The sequence below is a fragment of the Chlorocebus sabaeus genome, chromosome 16, assembly GCF_047675955.1.
Source record: "Chlorocebus sabaeus isolate Y175 chromosome 16, mChlSab1.0.hap1, whole genome shotgun sequence".
Lineage (NCBI taxonomy): Eukaryota > Metazoa > Chordata > Mammalia > Primates > Cercopithecidae > Chlorocebus > Chlorocebus sabaeus.
This window is the reverse complement of record NC_132919.1, coordinates 74,824,518-74,844,606: the sequence shown is the minus strand read 5'-3', so window position 1 is coordinate 74,844,606 and position 20,089 is coordinate 74,824,518. Positions and strand designations below refer to the sequence as shown.

Here is a 20,089-nt window from a genome sequence, read left to right as displayed (position 1 = left end):
TGGCACCACTGCACTCCAGTATGGGAGATATAGCAGACTCTGTCTCAAAAAAAATAAAAATAGAAATAAAATAAATAAATAAATAAATAAGTATGATAACCAAAAAACAAGACCTCCCCAAACAACCATAATACTTCTTCTAGGCCGGGCGCGGTGGCTCAAGCCTGTAATCCCAGCACTTTGGGAGGCCGAGACGGGCGGATCATGAGGTCAGGAGATCGAGACCATCCTGGCTAACACGGTGAAACCCCGTCTCTACTAAAAAATACAAAAAAAAAAAATTAGCCGGGCGTGGTGGCGGCGCCTGTAGTCCCAGCTACTCGGGAGGCTGAGGCAGGAGAATGGCAGGAACCCGGGAGGCGGAGCTTGCAGTGAGCCGAGATCCGGCCACTGCACTCCAGCCTTGGCGACAGAGCGAGACTCCGTCTCAAAAAAAAAAAAAAAAAAAAAAAACATAATACTTCTTCTAGCCCCATCCTATCTATTTACTGGTTTTGCTTTGAAGTCTAAGCAACCAGGCCTGCTCTTTCAACTCCCCAGTAGTCAGTTTTTTCATAAAGAAGGCAATGGGACTTTGGAGCACTAAACTGTCTGTTCTTGAAATTGAGTTAAGGAACTAAAAAAATGCATTGACTTTCTGGTTTGTGACACAGTTTAGCCACATCCTCAACCTCAAACCTCAAAAGAGTTTTTCTTTCCTTTTTTTTTTTTTTTTTAGATGGAGTTTCGCTCTGTTGCCCAGGCTGGGGTGCAGTGGCGCTATCTCAGCTCACTGCAACCTCCGCCTCCGGGGTTCAAGCAATTCTCCTGCTTCAGCCTCCCGAGTAGGTGGGACTACAGGTGCAAACCACCATGCCCGGCTAATTTTTTGTATTTTTAGTACAGAGGGGGTTTCACTATGTTGGCCAGGCTGGTCTTGAACTCCTGACCTCAGGTGATCCACCCACTTCAGCCTCCCAAAATGCTGGGGTTACAGGCGTGAGCCACCACGCCTGGCTCAAAAGAGTTTTTCAAAGATGGGGGAGAGGTCATATTCCAATCTAGGTCAAGACTTTTCCCTATAATAAACTGTTAAATGTGTACAATGAGGGTTTCTCTTGGATGCTATGGGAGAGTGGGCAGGGAGGTTTCTCAGCTTGCAGATCCTTTATTTCCAAGTGATCTACTGTCATATGGAGGCCAGCATATCCCCTCTGTCCTAGGCCTGCAGAACCAATTTATCTGTGCATGTAAAATTACTTAACCTGTCCTTTGCGAATCATGAAGAACACTCAGATAAGAGTGCTGGGTGCGGTAGCTCATGCCTGTAATCCCAGCACTTTGAGAGGCCAAGGCAGGCAGATCACCTGAGGTCAGGAGTTCAAGACCTGGCTGGCTAACATGGTGAAACCCCGTTTCTACTAAAAATACAAAAAATTAGCTGGGAGTGGTGGCACGCATCTGTAATCCCAGCTACTTGGAAGGCTGAGGCAGAATAGCTTGAACCTGGGAGGCGGAGGTTGCAGTGAGCTGAGATCTCACCATTGCACTCCAGCTTGGGCAACAAGAGCAAAACTCTGTCTCAAAAAAAAAAAAAAAAAAAAGAGTGACTTCAGGACCTGTCCCTCAATGAACCCAAGTACCTTACTCCCATTTCTTTTCCTTCACAACACTATCACCATTGTATACATAACACAATGCCTAAGGTGTAGTAATCACCCATTAAGTATTTGTTGGATAAATGAACTAATATGCACATCATTCATCAAAAAGTAAAAAAGGAAGGGCTTTGTAGGTAAACAATGGTAAGGGTGACTCTGGGGCTAAGAGTGTGTGTGTTTTATTTTTTTAAGCCCTCTTAATTTGTTGGTTACCTTGGAAAAACTGCTGTTTCTCAGTTTTCTCTTTTCTAAAATAGGGTGAGGAGATGATAATCTTCAAGTGCTAAATCACTTCTTGGTATGGCTGGTTCAGCTGGCATGGCTGGTTCAAGTGGCATGGTGCCAAAAAAAACCCAAAAGGCATAGATTTGATTTCCTTAAGAACCCATCAAATTCACACTCCATTACCTACCTTACACACACTCAAACTGGCAAGCTGTTGTGAAAATAGATGCTACTCTGAAAGGCAAGACCAGCTAAGGGCATGGGGTGGCTTGGTACAGTCTCTCTTTCATTACTAGAAAAACAACCAATCCAGCCATGTGCAGTGGTTCACACCTGTAATCCCAGGACTTTGGGAGGTCGAGGCGGCTGGATTACTTGAGGTAAGGAGTTTGAGGCCAGTCTGGCCAACGTGGTGAAACCCTGTCTCTACTAAAAACACAAAAAAACTAGCCGGATGTGGTGGTAGGCGCCTGTAATCCAAGCTACTCAGGAGGCTGAGGCAAGAGAATCACTTGAACCCAGGAGGCGGAGGTTGCAGTGGGCTGAGATTACGCCATTGCACTCCAGCCTGGGCGACAAGAGCAAAAAACTTCATCTCAAAAAAAAAAAAAAAAAAAAGAAAAGAAAAACAACCAATCTAAGTTAGCTCATAAGCAGAACGCTTAAGAAAGGACAGCACATATATAGACAACACGAAAGAGCTCATGTTCTGAGGCTTGAGTATACAGTCAAAGGAAATTCTAGCTCTTTTCATTCACCTGAAAACCTAATAATGTGTCTGGAAAAGTCAACAGCTTTGGTTCCTTGCTTATCAAAAATGCAAAAGACCCCACAGAGCTTCCCATTTCAGAAATCTCATCACCTTCCCAGAAGGGATTCAGAGGGCATCCAATGGCACTTGGGGTATTGAGAACTCAATCATTCTTGAATTAAGGTTAAAATTATCCTCTGCCAAGACTGGGGAAGGGTTTGAGGAGGCAAGTAAATGAAAACAGCAGTGGCTTCTCTTTTCTCCTTTTTACCAAGCTGTGGACACAAAGGGCCATGAGTAAACTAGAACATAACCATGCCAACTCGAACTTGGCCAGTGAGGAAGTACTCCAGTTTTTCCTGGAGGGAGGGCATCTACTGAGTTTTAAGGTCAGTAATCTTTAGTCTTCCCTTCCTCCCAGTGATAAAATTCCTGGGAGAAATGGGTTCCAACAATGGCTTGGGAAATTACCTTTCTGACAGAGTAGTCTAGAAATGAGTATTTGTGGACAGGGGAGGGAAGATATGTAAAAAGAATTATTATTTTTTTTGGTGGGGGGGGGCAGGGTCTCACTCTGTCACCCAGGCTGGAGTACAGTGGCGTAGCCATGGCTCACTGCAGCCTCAGCCTCCCAGGCTCAAGTGATCCTCCACCTCAGCCTCCCAAGTAGCTGAAACTATAGGTATGTGCCACCATGCCCAGCTAATTTTTGTATTTTTGTAGAGATGGGGTCTCCCTATGTGCCCAGGCTGGTCTTGAATTCCTGGACTCAAGCAATCCTCCCGCATTGGCCTCCCAAAGTGCTGCGATTACAGGCTTGAGTCACTATACCTGGCCATGAAAATTAAAATGACTTAAGCATCAACTTCCCCTCCTTTAACCACCTTTCCCACTATAGAACCTGTCTACCATTCATTTCTAATTTGGCAGCAATTCATAGAGTTAAAGAAAAGAGAAGAAATATAAGAAGAGCAAAAGTTAAATTTAGAAGCCCAGAGAACTACTGAGTTATGAAAAATTAGTGGGATGAACTAGGTTCCCTAGAAATTATAAAGTGGTATTCTACCTAATTCCTTACTCCTACCCTCAAATCAAAGGAGTAGTTCACATAAGGAGTGAACAGAGAAAACAAATAGGGATTTTCAAAAACAAAACTATCAAGCATGGGGAAAATAATGCACAGATTCCACAAAGTGTCAGAGGCAACTTTATTTGGCCTCTGACATAGTCTTTACCTTTTTTCAGCTCAGTTTCCAAAAGGATTAGGGCCCCCAGAGGAGCAGGCAATAATGGGAAAGTATTTTTAAACGAGTCCCCTGAACTGTCTCCTAGCTTCCAAGAAAACCTAGCACATTTTCATCTAATGAGCTTTTCAGGCCTAATATACTACTCCCAGGGCTGTTCCATGAGGACATAGATCCTCTTATGTCTTCCTGAAGAAAAGGAACAGCAGCCTGTTCTACTTCTGCTCTTGCTGTTTGTTTGTTTGTTTTTGACACAGGGTCTTGCTTTGTCATCCAGGCTGGAGTACAATGGCATGAATGCGGCTCACTGCAGACTTGACATCCCTGGCTCAAGCGATCCTCTCACCTCAGTTGGAGTAGCTGGGACCCTAGGCACATGCCTGGCTAATTTTTGTATTTTTGTAGAGACAGGGTTTCACCATGTTGCCCAGGCTGGTCTTGAACTCCTGGACTCAGGCGATCCATCCGCCTCAGCCTCCCAAAGTGCTGGGATTACAGGCGTAAGCCACCATGCCCAGCCTACTTCTGCTCTTTCTAACTACACTGATAGGCTTTGTAGCAGAACATTTTTTAAATGGCCAACATTTTTACATTAGCCTTTTATACCAGTGGGCATATGTTTCAAGAGAAATGAAGACTACAGATTACTTCACGGAAGGAAATCAAATGCTTCTACAACCAAGAAAGAAATGCAAATCAATTCTTCATTTGAGAACACTAAAAATGAAGATAAAAGACAAACCCAATTTAATTGGATTCCTTTATCTTTCTGCTTACTTTTTTTTTTTGAGACAGAGTCTCTCTCTGTTGCCCAGGCTGGAGTGCAGTAGTGTGATCTCGGCTAACCATAACCTCTGCCTCTCGGGTTCAAGTGATTCTCCTGCCTCAGCCTCCCAGGACTACAAGCACGTGCCACCATGTCCGACTAATTTTTGTATTTTTAGTAGAGACTGGGTTTCACTATGTTGGCCAGGTTGGTCTCGAACTCCTGACCTCATGATCTGCCCACGTTGGCCTCCTAAAGTGCTGGGATTACAGGTGTGAGCCAGTGCGCCTGGCCTTCTGATTACTTTTCTTTCTAAACAATTAGCAATTAGCAAAAATGGATGAATTGATTTGAATCCCATTTCTCCCGGGCCCTGGCAGAGATGCTTACACATAACCAGCCTTAAAGAATACCGGCAGTGGATACTATGGGTATGTGTAGATGGCCCTGAAACAGGTAGCAAAAGCAAAGACACAATCACTGGTCTTCAAATTATCGAGCCATTTGCTCCAGCCCAAAATTTCCAAGTTAATTCTAGACCCTTACCTAAAATATGAACATGTTTCAGAGTGTCTTATAAAAATTTTACACCCTAGGAGGCCTTTTATTACTACTCATTAACAATTGTTTGAATTTGGTGTACAGCTTGTTCTAAACAGGCCCTCATCTCACATCCACACCACCATAGTGCCGGCACCAGTTCTAGGGGAAGATGGAAAAAATAGTTCTGGGACATCAGGTGTGGGCAACTGGAAACTCTGAAAGGCTCAAAGCTGTGTACTAATCTCCATTTTACTGAGACCATCCACTTTTCCCTTGACAGGGGTGATTCTGACATGCCATGTCCCTGTGACATGGGCAGTGACAGTGTTTGAAGTGTGGTGGAAAGGGGACTAGGCTAACAGCCAAGGAAACTGGGTTCCTTTCTTAGTTCTGCCACTCTGAGAGCTTGGCCAAGTCACACTATCCTTTTCTGGCCTGTTTCCTCATCAGTAAAATGCATGGCTCAGGCTAGAAAATCTTCAAGGACCTTGCCTAATATAATGATGATCCTAAATGAAGGAAAAAAGAAGAAAGAGTTCATTTAACTCTCTTTGCATCTAAAAAAAATTAAGGCTACATGACATTCTATCATTACATACTGCCAAATTAAAGTTTTGTTTGTTTTTTGTTTTTTGAGACAGAGTCTCACTCTGTTGCCCAGGCTGGAGTGCAGTGGCACATCTCAGCTCACTGCACCCTCCACCATCCGGGTCCAAGCGATTCTCCTGCCTCGGCCTCTCAAGTAGCTAGGATTACAGGCGCCCGCCACCACGCCCCACGAATTTTTGTATTTTTAGTAAAGACAGGGTTTTGCTATGTTTGCCAAGCTGGTCTTGAACTCCTGACCTCAGGTGATTCGCCAGCCTGGGCCTCCCAAAGTACTGAGATTACAGGCGTTAGCCACCACACCTAGTCAGCCAAATTAAATTTTTAAAGAGCCACAGATGCACTATCTGACTCGAAAGACAATATGACCTGTTGGTGCCAGGTAACTCAGGATTATTGACTACCTTTTTCAAGGCCCTTTCCATTCCACAGCTGTCATGTCTGCCAAAGGATAGAGTTTCCAGGTCCCTTGAAAATACCTGGGAAACCGAGCCATCTGGATATTCCTTAATCATGTATTCTCCACAAGCTACAAAGACCTACCACATAAAGTCCTTTACTTGCAATGGAGGTTTCCAATAATAGAATAAGTTATATTATCCATATTTTACTCAGCTCATGGCCACTTGTTGGCTTGCATCTGAAGCAAGAATCCAAGTGATAGAAAAGAATTAACACGTCCAGTGGGGTTGAAATAATATACAAGTGGGAACATTAGCTCCCAAACTAAGCTGGGTCAGTGGTGGAGGGGCAATGGATTAACAGTAAAGAGGCAGGTCACGACAACTTCTCTCCTCCTGCCTAGAACGCCTTCTCCGACAGTTGCAGCATGCAAAAGGCAAGGCGCTTCAGGGATCAAACCTACTCGTAAAGGGGGACACTGAGGCCCAAAGAGAAAGTAACCTGCTCAGGGTGACGCAGCAAGGCCCCACCTCCGCCTCGATGCCAACGGCGATGACATCCAGGCGAGGGATTACGGAACCACCACAGCTTGGGCCCGCGGGAGGGGACGGGACGCCACGACCCGTGGGGCGGCAGCCGCCGCCAGGGGTGTCTCTTTTGCCCGAGGAGCCTCCCACCCAGCCACACAGCACTGCAGCGCTGCCCTCCGCAGGACAAAACTGCCCCGCAACCCTCCCGGACCGAGGGAGGGGCTCCAGGGCCTTCAGGACACCACTCCCACTATCAACCCAGAGGGTGAACTGCGGTGAGAACCGAAACCGGCCACATCTCTACCCTCTGTGGCCCCTTCTCAGGACTGCAAGTCTGAATGTGGGCACCCCGAGGGCCTAACTGCCCCTTTCCACTTGAGGCACTCACCAGGGACAGCAGCCAGCGGCGGCGCGACAGCAACAGGGCAGAGTGGGACGGGGGCGGGGCTAAGCACCCGAGGGAGAACCCATCCCTCCTGGCCCCACCCACACGTCACAACGGTCAGCAAGCCCCGCCCCCGCGCGGCGCTTGCTGGGACTTGTAGTGCTCAGGCGACCGGGCCCCAGGAGTGGAACTCTGCCTTTGATAGCTCTCCTAAGTCCTGAGCAGTGATCTCACCCAAAGAAACCTACTTCATCCCCTGGAAGAAGCTGTTTAGTTTTTTTTTTCTTTTATACCTTTATTTCTTTTTTCTTTTTCTGTCGTCCAGGCTGGAGTGCAGTGGTGTGAACACTGCTCACTGTAGCCCCGACCTCCCAGGCTCAGGTGATCCTCCCACTTCAGCCTCCTGAGTAGCTGGGACAACCATGGTACCCGTAGAGCTCCGCCAGCACGCCAGGCTAATTTTTGTATTTTTAGTAGAGATTGGGTTTTGCCATGTTGCCTAGGCTGGTCTTGAACTCCTGGGCTCAAGAGATCCAACCGCCTCGGCCTCCCCAAGTGTTGGGATTACAGACCTGAGTCATCGCTCCCGGGCTACACCTTTATGTCTTTCATCCCTGAACGAGAAAGCTTTATACATTTGAAGGGCCATTAAGAGGTCATCTTCATTTTTCTCCTGGCTCCACTTAACACTACTTCACTAAGAGTCTTTATTTTTTTTTTTTGCTTTATTTTTTTTTGAGACAGGGTCTCACTCTGTCGCCCAAGCTGGAGTGCAGCGGGGCGATCTCGGCTCAGTGCAACCTCTGCCTCCCCTGAGTTCAAGCTATTCTCGTGCCTCAGCGTCCCCTGTAGCTGGGATTACAGGCGCCCGCCACCATGCCCAGCTCATTTTTTTGTATTTTTAGTAGAGAAGGGGTTTCACCATGTTGGCCAGGCTGACCTTGAACTCCGTCTCAAAAAAAAAAAAAAGAAAAAAAGAGAATAAACTCATGGCCAGGCACAGTAGCTCACGCCTGTAATCCCAACACTTTGGGTGTCCGAGGTGGGAGATCTCTTGAGCCCAGAAGTTTCAGATCAGCCTGGACAAGATGAGGAGACCCTATCTCTACAAAAAATCAAAAAATTAGCCGGGCGTGGCGGTGCTCCCCTGTAGTCCCAGCTACTCAGGAGGCTGAGGTGGTAGGATCGCTTGAGCCCAGGACGTGGAGGCTGCAGTAAGCAATGATCACACCACTGCACTCCAGTCTGGGAGACAGAGCGAGACCCTCCCCACTCCCCAAAAAAAGAATAAACTCAGTAAGAAAAGAATTCTGCTAAGTCAATTTAAAGAGAATCCCCCATCCTTAATATCTAATCACCCTGACCTGCCTTCGACAAGAGTCCTGTTAAGTCGGTTTAACAAGAATCTCCTTTTAGTAATTTTCCATGCAGTGACCCCTCACTCTGCTAGTTGGCTATAAATCCCACTTGTCTTTATTGTATTCAGAGTACAGCATAATCTCCCCGTCGGTACTGAATAAATTCTTCCTTGCCATTTTAACAAGGGTCAGAATATTTTTTTCTTTAACATCCAGAAGATGTTAAACACTGTATATACTGTCTATGAAAGATTAAATTCGGAAGTGCCCCTTCTTCCACTGTTTAAATGTGGAATGAAATTTTCTGTGCCATCTGACCAGAAAATTTATGCCTCTGTGAAGCAGCTTTAGATTTCAGGCAGGGGGAAATGAGCATTCCTTCTTTTTTTTTCTGCACAGAGTCTCGCCCTGTTGCCCAGGCTGGAGTGCAATGGCATGATCTGGGCTCACTGCAACCTCCACCTACTGGGTTCAAACGATTCTCCTGCCTCAGTCTCCTGAGTAGCTGGGACTACAGGTGCCCGCCACCATGGCTAATTTTTGCATTTTTAGTAGAGACGGGGTTTCACCATGTTGGCTGGGCTGAGGCTGGTCTTGAACTCCTGACCTCAGGTGATCTGCCCGCCTTGGCATCCCAAAGTGCTGGTATTACAGGTATGAGCCACCGCACCTGGTCTTTTTTTTTTTTTTTTTAAAGTAGAGATGGGGTCTCACCGTGTTGCCCAGGGTGGTCTCGAACTCTTGGGCTCAAGTGATCCTCCTGCCTCAGCTTCCCAAAGTGCTGGGACTATAGGCATAAACCACCATGCCCAGGCTAGTCTGATTTATGTATTTACGTAGTTATTTATTTATTGAGATAGAATCTTGCTCTGTCACCCAGGCTGGAGTGCAGTGGTGTGATCTCAGCTCACTGCAAACTCCACCTCCTGGGCTCAAGTGATTCTCCTGTCTCAGCCTCCCCAGTAGCTGGGATTACAGGTGTGTGCCACCATGCCCAGATAATTTTTGTATTTTTAGTAGAGACGGGGTTTCACCATGTTGGCCAGGCTGGTCTCAAACTCCTGACCTTAAGTAATCTGCCCATCTTGGCCTCCCAAAGTGCTGGGATTATAGGCGTGAACAACTGAGCCAGGTCTTAATCTGATTTATTTCTAATAGAAATGTCAAGGGAGGGCTGCAGCTGCACCCCTTTATAGCTGGATATTGAAGGAATAGGAATTTATATTCAGACCTACAGAGAAAATCTTTCACTTCTATCTTCAACTGCTAAATCTTAGGGCAAAAGAAAAAGATTGAGGGGGTATGTGGTTACTCTGTGCATGACACAGTAGATTATCTCATTTCATTCTTCTAAGGGAAACATTTTTATTATTTGCATTTTATAGATGAGAAAAGTGAGGCTTAGAGACATAACATTATTTTCCCACACTCACATAGCTAATAAGTGCCATCAGAAGAATTTGAGCAAAGCATTCTGATTCCAGTATTGTACTCTTCACCTTTTTTTTTGTTTGTTTGTTTTTAAAGAGACAGTGTCAGAGGTGTTTGAACCAGAGTGACTTCATCTTGAATAGGAGCTGGTAGGCCAGGCGCGGTGGCTCACGCCTGTAATCCCAGCACTTTGGGAGGCCGAGACGGGCGGATCACAAGTCAGGAGATCGAGACCATCCTGGCTAACCCGGTGAAACCCCGTCTCTACTAAAAAATACAAAAAACTAGCCGGGCGAGGTGGCAGACGCCTGTAGTTCCAGCTACTCGGGAGGCTGAGGCAGAAGAATGGCATGAACCCGGGAGGCGGAGCTTGCAGTGAGCTGAGATCCGGCCACTGCACTCCAGACTGGGCGACAGAGCAAGACTCCGTCTCAAAAAAAAAAAAAAAAAAAAAAAAAAAAAGAATAGGAGCTGGCTAAAATAAAGCTGAGACCTACTGGGCTGCATTCCCAGGAGGTTAGGTATTCTTAGTCGCAGGATGAGATAGGAGGTTGGAACAAGATACAGGTCATAAAGACCTTGCTGATAAAACAGGTTGCAGTAAAGAAGCCAGCCAAAACCCATCAAAATCAAGATGGTGATGAAAGTGACCTCTGGTCATCCTCACAGATCATTATACTCTAATTATAATTAATTAGCATGCTAAAAGACATTCCTACCAGCGCTATGACAGTTTACAAATGCCATAGCAATGTCAGGATGTTACCCTATATGGTCTATAAAGGGGAAGAACTCTCAGTTCCAGGAATTTCCCACCCCTTTCCCAGAAAACTCATGAATTACCCACCTCTTGTTTAGCATATGATCAAGAAACAACTGGCTGGCCGTGGTGGCTCATGCCTGTTATCCCAGCACTTTTGGAGGCCAAGGTGGGAGGATCACAAGGTCAGGAGATCGAGACCATCCTGGCTAACATGGTGAAACCCTGTCTCTACTAAAAATACAAAAAATTAGCTGAGTGTGGTGGCACACGCCTGTAGTCCCAGTTACTCGGGAGGCTTGAGGCACGAGAATCACTTGAACCCGGGAGGCGGAGGTTGCAGTGAGCCGAGATCGTGCCACTGCACTCTAGCCTGGGTGACAGAGTGAGAATCCATCTCAAAAAAAAAAAAAAAAAAAGAGGCTGGGCTCGGTGGCTCACACCTGTAATCCCAGCACTTTGGGAGGCTGTGGCAGGGGGATCACCTGAGGTCAGGAGTTTGAGACCAGCCTGGCCAACATGGTGAAACCCTGTCTCCACTAAAAATACAAAAATGAGCTGGGTGTGGTGGCGGGCGTCTGTAATCCCAGCTACCTGAGAGGCTGAAGCAGGAGAATCACTTGAACCCAGCGGGTGGAGGTTGCGGTGAGACGAGCTTGTTCCACTTCACTCTAGCCTGGGCAAAAGAGTGAAACTCCATCTCAAAAAAAAAAAAAAAAAAAAAAAACGAAAGAAAGACAGAACCATAAAAATATCTAACCAGGCCGGGTGCGGTGGCTCAAGCCTGTAATCCCAGCACTTTGGGAGGCCGAGACGGGCGGATCATTGAGGTCAGGAGATTGAGACCATCCTGGCTAACACGGTGAAACCCCGTCTCTACTAAAAAAAAAAAAATACAAAAAACTAGCCGGGCGAGGTGGCGGGCACCTATAGTCCCAGCTACTCGGGAGGCTGAGGCAGGAGAATGGTGTAAACCTGGGAGGCGGAGCTTGCAGTGAGCTGAGATCCGGCCACTGCACTCCAGCCTGGGCCACAGAGTGAGACTCCGTCTCAAAAAAGAAAAAAAAAAAAAAAATCTAACCAGCAGCCCACCGAGCTGCTCTGCCTATGGAATAGCCATTCTTTTATTCCTTTACTTCCCTTATAAACTTGTTCTCACTCTATGAACTCACCTTGAATTCTTTCTTGCTGGATATCTAAGAACCCTCCATTGGGGTCTGGATCAGGACTCCTTTCCAGTAACAACAGGATGTCACTCTGTCACCAGGCTGGAGTTGAGTGTCACGATCACTGCTCACTGAGCCTCAACCTCTGGGGCTCAGGCAATCCTCCTACCTCAGCCTCCTGAGTAGCTGAGACTATAGGTATGCACCATTGTAGCTGGCTAATTTTTTTTTTTTTGGTTTTGCACTCTGTTGCCCAGGCTGGAGTGCAATGGCACGATCTCGGCTCCTGCAACCTCTGCCTCCCAGGTTCAAGCGATTCTCCTGTCTTAGCCTCCCGAGTAGCTGGGATTACAGGTGCACACCACTAGGCCCAGCTAATTTTTGTGTTTTTAGTAGAGACGGGGTTTCACCATGTTGGTCAGGCTGGTCTCGAACTCTTGACCTTGTGATCCATCCACCTCAGCCTCCCAAAGTGCTGGGATTACAGGTGTGAGCCACCATACCCGGTGAAGCTGGCTAATTTTTTATTTTTTCTAGAGATGGGGTCTTACATTATGTTGGCCAGGCTGGTCTCGAACTCTTGGCCTCAGGTGATCCTTTTGCCTCAGCCTCCCAAAGTGCTAGGTTACAGGTGTGAGCCACCTTGCCTGGCCCCATTCTTAACCACTATCTTCATTATGTTTTTAATGAAGAGTTCAGCAAGCCACAAGGGAAGACAAACACATAAATGACTGTAATACCACAAGATATTGGCTTTACTTATTTATTTTTTTGGGATGTAGTCTCACTCTGTTGGCCAGGCTGGAGTCCAGCGATGTGATCTCGGCTCACTCACTGCAATCTCTGCCTCCCAGGTTCAAGCAACTCTCCCTGCCTCAGCCTTCTGAGTAGCTGGGATTACAAGTACGCGTCATCATGGCCGGCTGATTTTTATATTTTTTAGTAGAGATGGGGTTTCGCCATATTAGCTAGGTGGGTCTCGAACTCCTGGCCTCAGGTGATCTGCCTGCCTTGGCCTCCCAAAGTGCTGGGATTACAGGCCTGAACCACTGCGCCTGGCCAAGATACTGGCTTTAGAAAAGGAAGTTTTACACAGTGCTAAGAGAGCACAGAATCAATTTTTTCTAGGGGCAAGAAGGAAGCCTTCATGGGAGAGATGTTAAAGAAAAAATCATTCTGAAGCCTATTAAAGTAGTAAGGAGGACTTCATTCAGGACTGTTGCATTAGGGACATTACAATAGGCGAAAGGCAGTGTGCTCAATTCCAAATTCAATAAGGACAAATGGGATGTACAGCCAAGGAGCAGAGTGAGGAAAATCCATGGATAGAAAATTATTAAGAGGAGACATCAAGAGTAGGGGGCAGGATTCTTGCTAAACCAACTTAACAGGATTCTTGCCAAAGGAAGGCTAGGGATTGATCACATATCAAGAGTGGGGGTGGCTGGGCGCAGTGGCTCACACCTGTAACCCCAGCACTTTGGGAGACGGAGGTGGGAGGATCACAAGGTCAGGAGTGTGAGACCAGCCTGGCCAATATAGTGAAACCCGGTCTCTACTAAAAATGCAAAAAATTAGCTGGACTTGGTGGTGGGCGCCTGTAATCCCAGCCACTTGGGAGGCTGAGGTAGGAGAATCACTTGAACCCAGGAGGTGGAGGTTGCAGTGAGCCAAGATCACACCACCGCACTCCAGCCCCGGCGACAGTGAGAGACTCTATCTCAAAAAAAAAGAGTGGGGGGATGAGGAATTTGATCAGTTTTTGAGGGTGATCAGTTATCAAGGGTGGAGGGTTCTCTTTAAACTACCTTAAGAATGTTGCCAAAACTGCTGGGTGCAGTGGCTCATGTCTATAATCCCACCTCTTAGGGAGGCAGAGGCGGGAGGATAGCTTGAGCTCAGGAGTTTGAGACTTGCCTGGGCAATATAGCCACACTCGGTTCTCCATGAAAAGGAAAAAAGAAAGCCAAAAAACAAAAAAAATTCTTGCTAAAATCAGACTCAGCAGGGACAGACATGGAAGCCCAAGGTCAAAGAGGGCTCAGAGGAGGCTAACTAAAGTTTGGTCAAAGAGAATCTGTGGCTGGGCATGGTGGCTCACGCCTGTAATCCCAGCACTTTGGGAGGCTGGGGTGGGCCTATCACCTGAGGTTGGGAGTTCAAGACCAGCCTGACCAACATGGAGAAACCCCATCTCTACTAAAAATTCAAAATTATCTGGGCAAGGTGGTGCATGCCTGTAATCCCAGCTACTCTGGAGGCTGAGGCAAGAGAATGGTTTGAACCTGGGGAGTGGAGATTGTAGTGAGCTGAGATCACACCACTGCACTCCAACCTGGGCGACAGAGTGAGGCTCCATCTCAAAAAATAAAAACAAAAAACTAAACAAACAAAAGTAGTACTGGGAGAGCTGGGTGCTGTGGTGCGCACTTTTAATCCCAGCTACTTGGGAGGCTGAGGTGGGAGGATCACTTAAACCCATGAGTTAGAGACTACCCTGGGCATCATAGTAAGACCTTATCTCAAAAACAAAAATAAAAAGCAAAACAAAAAACAAAACAAACACACAAACAAAAAACCAACCCAAAACTTCTGGTTCACCAGGTCTGCCAAAAAAAGAAAAAAGTTATCTGCAGATTTTCAACTGCATAGGTGGTTGATGCTCCTAACCCCTGCATGGTTCAAGGGTCAACTGTAAAATCCTTAACATGTGTTCATTTTTATATCTACATGAGAGTTTGGTTTTATCTTTATTAAGAAAATTCTCATTTTTTTTCAGTTTTTTTTTTAACATGTAGATACATGTTTGACATAGTCATAGCCTTTATTAACACATATGAAGTTTCATTGCACCAAGAAAGTAAAAAACTTCGTATGTATTAGTTTCTTTTTTGCTATAATAAGTGATTCTACCGTAATTTACTTCACCATTTTCTAACAATTGAATATTTAAGCTGTTTATTTAAAAAAAATTTTTTTTTTGAGACGGAGTTTTGTTCTTTTTGCCCACGCTGGAGTGCAATGGCACCATCTTGGCTCATTGCAACCTCTATCTCCTGGGTTCAGGTAATTCTCTTGCCTCAGCCTCTCGAGTAGCTAGGATTACAGGTGCCCGACATCACACCCAGCTAATTTTTGTATATTTAGTAGAGATGGGTTTCAACATGTTGGCCAGGCTGGTCTTAAACTCCTGACCTCAAGTGATCCACCTGCCTCGGCTTCCCAAAGTGCTGGGATTATAGGTGTGAGCCACCGCACTGGGCCCAATTTTATTTTTTTGATCTGGGGTCTCACTCTGTCACCCAGGCTGGAGTGCAGTGGCGTTATCTCGGCTCACTGCAGCCTCTACCTCCCAGACTCAAGCAATCCTCCTCCCTCAGCCTCCAAGTAGCTGGGGCTCCAGGTGTGCACCACCATACCCAGCTGATTTTTGTATTTTTAGCACAGATGGGGCTTCTCCATATTGTCCAGGCTGGTCTTGAACTCCTGGACACAAGCACTCTGCTCGCTTTGACCTCCCAAAGTGCTGGCATTACAGGCATGAACCACGGTGCCCAAACAAATTTTTTTTTTTTTTTTTTTTTTTTTTTTTTTTGAGACGGAGTCTCGCTCTGTCGTTCAGCCTGGAGTGCAGTGGCAAGATCTCGGCTCACTGCCAACCTGTGCCTCCCAGGTTCAAGCGATTCTCCTGCCTCAGCCTCCTGAGTACCTGGGATTAACAAGCGCCTGCCACCATGCCAGGCTAAATTTTGTATTTTTAGTAGAGATGAGGTTTCACCATGTTGGCCAAGCTGGTCTCAAACTCCTGACCTCAAGTAATCCGCCCCCCTCGGCCTCCCAAAGTGCTGGGATTACAGGCATAGCCACTGCGCCCAGCTAATCAGGGCACTTTCTATGGAACTTGTCTGAAGGCCATCTATACCAAGACAAGGATGCTTTAAACACAGCCATGTTGTTCCCTTACAGGGCAAAAAGGAAAAAAAAAAAAAAAAATCTATGAAGAGGGAAGTTTGTTTTTCCAGAAGGTGGAGGAGGATGAAGAAGAAAGGCAAAATAAAAACAGAAACCTGCCTGTAATCCCAGCACTTTGGCAGGCTGAGGTGGGCAGATCACCTGAGGTCAGGAGTTAGAGACCAGCCTGGCCTACATGGCGAAACCACCATCTCTACTAAAAATACAAAAAAATTAGCTGGGTGCGGTGGCTCACGCCTATAACTCTAGCATTTGGGAGGCTGAGGCACCTACATGGCGAAACCCCGTCTCTACCAAAAATACAAAAATTAGCCAGGCGTGACGGCAGGTTGCCTGTAGTCCCAGCTACTTGGGAGGCTCAGGAGGCTGAGGTAGGAGAATCGTTTGAACCCGGGACGTGGAGGTTGCAGAGAGCCGAGATTGTGCCACTGCACTCCAGCCTGGGTGACAGGGCAAGACTCCATCTCAAAAAAACAAAAGCAAAAACAAAAAAACCCTGGAAGCTCCATTGCTCATTGGTGGGCAGTCCCCTGTCCAGAGGCTCTTTCAGCCCCATCAGATATAGTTAGAAATCAAAATGGAGAGGATTCAGAAGAGGTGCTTGGCAGCAGTTTCTATTGCTATTTCTATTTCACTAATAATGGAGTGTATGGAGGATGGGGTAGTGGACTCTATGACCCTACTGCAAGCCTTAAGCAAGCCATCTCACTTTCCTGGGCCTCAGCTTCCTCATCTGAAAACAGGACAAATGCCATGGAGGTCTCCAATAACTCTTCTGATTTAAAAGAAGCCCGATTCTGTGATTATACACACTTCTACAACATTCTCTCATGCACTGCAGACTTAAAGCAAAACAAATCTGGGGTATGCAAAATTTTACCTAAGCATCCTTGCCTCATTCCCACTCCTTATCTCATTCCTGGTACACATATCAAGACTTTATGTTGGCTGGGCACGGTGGCTCACACCTGTGATCCCAACCTTTTGAGAGGCAACAAAAGAAGATCCTGTCTCTGCAAAATTGTTTTTTAAAAAATTAGCCAGGCATGGTGGTAATCCTAGCCTATAATCCTAGCTACTCAGGAGGATTGCTTGAGCCCAGGAGTTTGAGGCTTCAATGAGTCATGACCATGCCTCTGTACTCTAGCCTGGGCGACAGAGCAAGTTTTTTTCCATCTCAAAAAAAACCAAAATAAAATTATTTTGGCCGGGCGCAGTGGCTTACGCCTGTAATCCCACCACTTTGGGAGGCTGAGGAGGGCAGATCACAAGGCCAGGAGTTTGAGACCAGCCTGGCCAACATGGTGAAATCCCGTCTCTACTAAAAATACAAAAATTAGCCGGGCGTGGTGGCAGGTGTCTAATTCCAGCTACTCAGGAGGCTGAGGCAGGAGAATTGCTTGAACCCAGGATGCAGAGGTTGCAGTGAGCTGAGATCGCACCACTGAACTCCAGCCTGGGCAACAGAGCAAGACTCCATCTCAAAAAATAATAATAATAATAATAATAATAATAATTTTGACTGGCATAGGAAGAAAGGGCTTCTAGGAGGGACCTTGGTTCAGTGAGCAGAAGCAGGATCTGTCTTTGTTTCATTAACTACTTGAAGGAAGAACCCCAAACTGAGAAAAGGCTGTGTGTGAAGTGCAGAGCAAACAACCTTACGGAGGTTTTAGTGTTGTTTTACTATTTATTTAGTCAGGTGGGTGCCTTAGGAACAAAACAACAGTGAAAACAACACGGTTGCACCTGGATTTTTCCACATACTCTTGCCTCTGAGAGCTCCTAGGACATGGTCCAAATTTTTTGACAATTAGGAGCCTCCATCATTCTGGTTCAGTTTTTCATGCCCAGTAAGTCCCTCAGTATTTACCCTGTGGATTTGTCTGTTTAGGGTTTGCCAGGCACAAATCACTGATATTCTCTGCTTTCCTGGCTGTCACTGGGTTGAAGCTTTCTTTGCTGTACAGTGAGGGCAGCTCCACTGTTCACCCTGTGTTTGCTCCTGTCATCAGCCACGAAAGGACAGTAGTGCCAGGCTCTGACCTATGAGCTCCCATTGCATCCTCTCATAAATAACCGGTTGTCAGGGATTTTAATGGAAACCCTCTGAAAGCTGTAAATCTTTGCTGCTCTCTCCTGCATCCTCTCCCTCATTTCCATCACAATATCACTCCTGAGGGACCGGAGACCAAACAGGAGCTAGGCAGAACAGATTGGTAGGACGCTGGGGAAAGAAAACAGTGGGATGGGGGAGGGGAACAGGGCTGGGACAGTTGGTCTTAGGGAAGCATCTGCTGGGTGACCAGTTGATGATGGTCACCTGGCCCCTTAGGGCCTGGGGGGAGGGGCACCACAGCACGGGGCCCACCTGCGGAGGGAAAAGAGAAGAGGGCTGACTGAATGGCAGAGGGGTTTCTGAAAGAGCGGCAGATGGGCCACTGGTTCCACCTTGGGCCCTCTCTTCCCTCCGGGGTAACTGTAAGCACCACGTAGTAGGCTTCCAGGGTCGGCTTGGGGCTGAGCTACACCCTTGCCTCTGGTGTTCTGCCTGTGCACATCAGCAGATGAAGGGGATCTGTGTTGGGAGGAATTTAGGTTACCACCCCAGGCCCAAATGAACAATGGTTACTTATTTATTTGAGACAGAGTTTCCCTCTGTTGCCCAGGCTGGAGTGCAGTGGCACGATCTCAGCTTAATGCAACCTCTGCCTCCCGTGTTCAAACTATTTTCCCGCCTCAGCCTCCAGATAGCTGGGACCACAGGCGCGCGCACCGCGCCCGGTTAATTTTTGTATTTTTAGTAGAGAGGGGGTTTCGCCATGTCGCCTAGCTGGTCTTGAACTCCTGAGCTCAAGCGATCCACCAGTAGGCCTCCCAAAGTGCTGGGATTACAGGCGTGAGCCACCGCGCCCGGCCGTCTACAATGATTTGAATCCAGTCACTACTACAGATTCTCCACCTGAGGACCAAATGGTTGCTCTGAGAAGCCCAGACCCCTGACTCCTTAAGTCTCACTGACTCTTCAGTCGGTCTAGGCGGCCCTTTCTTACTGATCAGTTCACTGGAGGCCATGATCCCCCACGCTCTGGAGGTGAGGTCAGGATTCAATACACCTGAGCGGTCATGACAGGTTTGCAATGCGCATTTTCCTGTTGAAGAAGCTAAGTCTCACAGAGGTAACGTGGCCTGCCCAAGGTCACACTGGCACTAATTTGTCTGAGATGCTGATTTAAGTCTCCAACCAATGTTTTCCCACATGGCCTCCTGCTTCAGGTTTGCCCTCTCCTGAAGGCCTAAATTCAAGGTGCCCCCCTCCGTCACCGCAGCCCAGCGCAGCAGGACCTCTGGAGCCAGACGTTCCGGCCGCGCCCGCGCAAGACGCCCGACGGCACTGGCGCGGGTGGGCTGAGGCTGCGGCTCCGCTCGCTGGGCACCGGTAGGACGGCGGGGGCGACCGGCGGTCCAGCCCCTGGCGCCTGCGTGCGCTGTGCGCGCGTCCTGCACGTCTCCCGGGACAACCGTCGGCGCGCCCCTCCCCTACCGCCTGGGCGGTTAATTGGATTCGGGAGGGAGGGGGCATGGCAGCTACTGCAGGGGCCAATCGAAGGCCTAGAAGGCCCAGTATGCAAATATGAGGGCCGGGTAGACCCAAAGTTAGGGCGAGCGCGGGTTGGGGTTGGGGCTGTCGGGCAGCCAATGGGAGCGTTACTCCTTCATCCTTCGAGGAGGGGGCCGGCAGGTGTGGTTGCAAGCTGGACTAGCAGCCCAGCCGGGCGAGACGGGGGAGTAGGAATCGCTGGTAAGAGAGCCCCAAAGCCCGGTGCTGGCTCCAGACCGCAGCCTCCTGGTGCCTGTCCCCTGAAAACCTCGCTAGACACGTCTCCTTAAACCTACATGGGACCCAGGTCCTCAGGGTAACCCGCTGCCCTCCCTAGTGGCGTTCCACGGCGCCAGGCACTCACCCTCACGGTTCCGCGGCTCCGGGGCTCCCCCCTTTTCAGTTCCTCTTACTAACGTTCATTTCCTGCCCTCCCCCAATTTCCTAAGCCACAGTCCACCAAGGAGCTGTCCCTTAGACACCAGCGATCCCTGGGACTCACACAACTCTCTTCACCCCCTTCATCCCCATCATTGGGTCATTTTCTTCATCACTGTTCTTCCTTTGTCTGGAGAAACCATCCAGAAAGACTCTTTCCATTTTTCATGGCTGGCATAGTCCTCTGCTGATGCCCCTACCCCCTTCCGGCCTGGTGTTCTTTCATTTCCAGTTGTTATTTCTCACCCCTCCTGAAAGAGTACTCTTCTGG

The 20,089-nt window shown here is 47.7% G+C and overlaps 1 protein-coding gene across 2 annotated transcripts in view; it reads right to left on the bottom strand.

Annotated features, from left to right (window-relative positions):
* CALCOCO2 (calcium binding and coiled-coil domain 2) overlaps positions 1-7,184 on the bottom strand; it is a 32,279-nt gene extending 25,095 nt beyond the window's left edge. For both annotated transcript variants that reach the window (XM_008013028.3, XM_008013030.3), the window contains exon 1: positions 7,096-7,184. The gene's annotated coding sequence lies outside the window, so the exon portion shown is untranslated. The remainder of the gene's footprint in view (positions 1-7,095) is intronic.
* Positions 7,185-20,089: the final 12,905 nt, after the last annotated feature.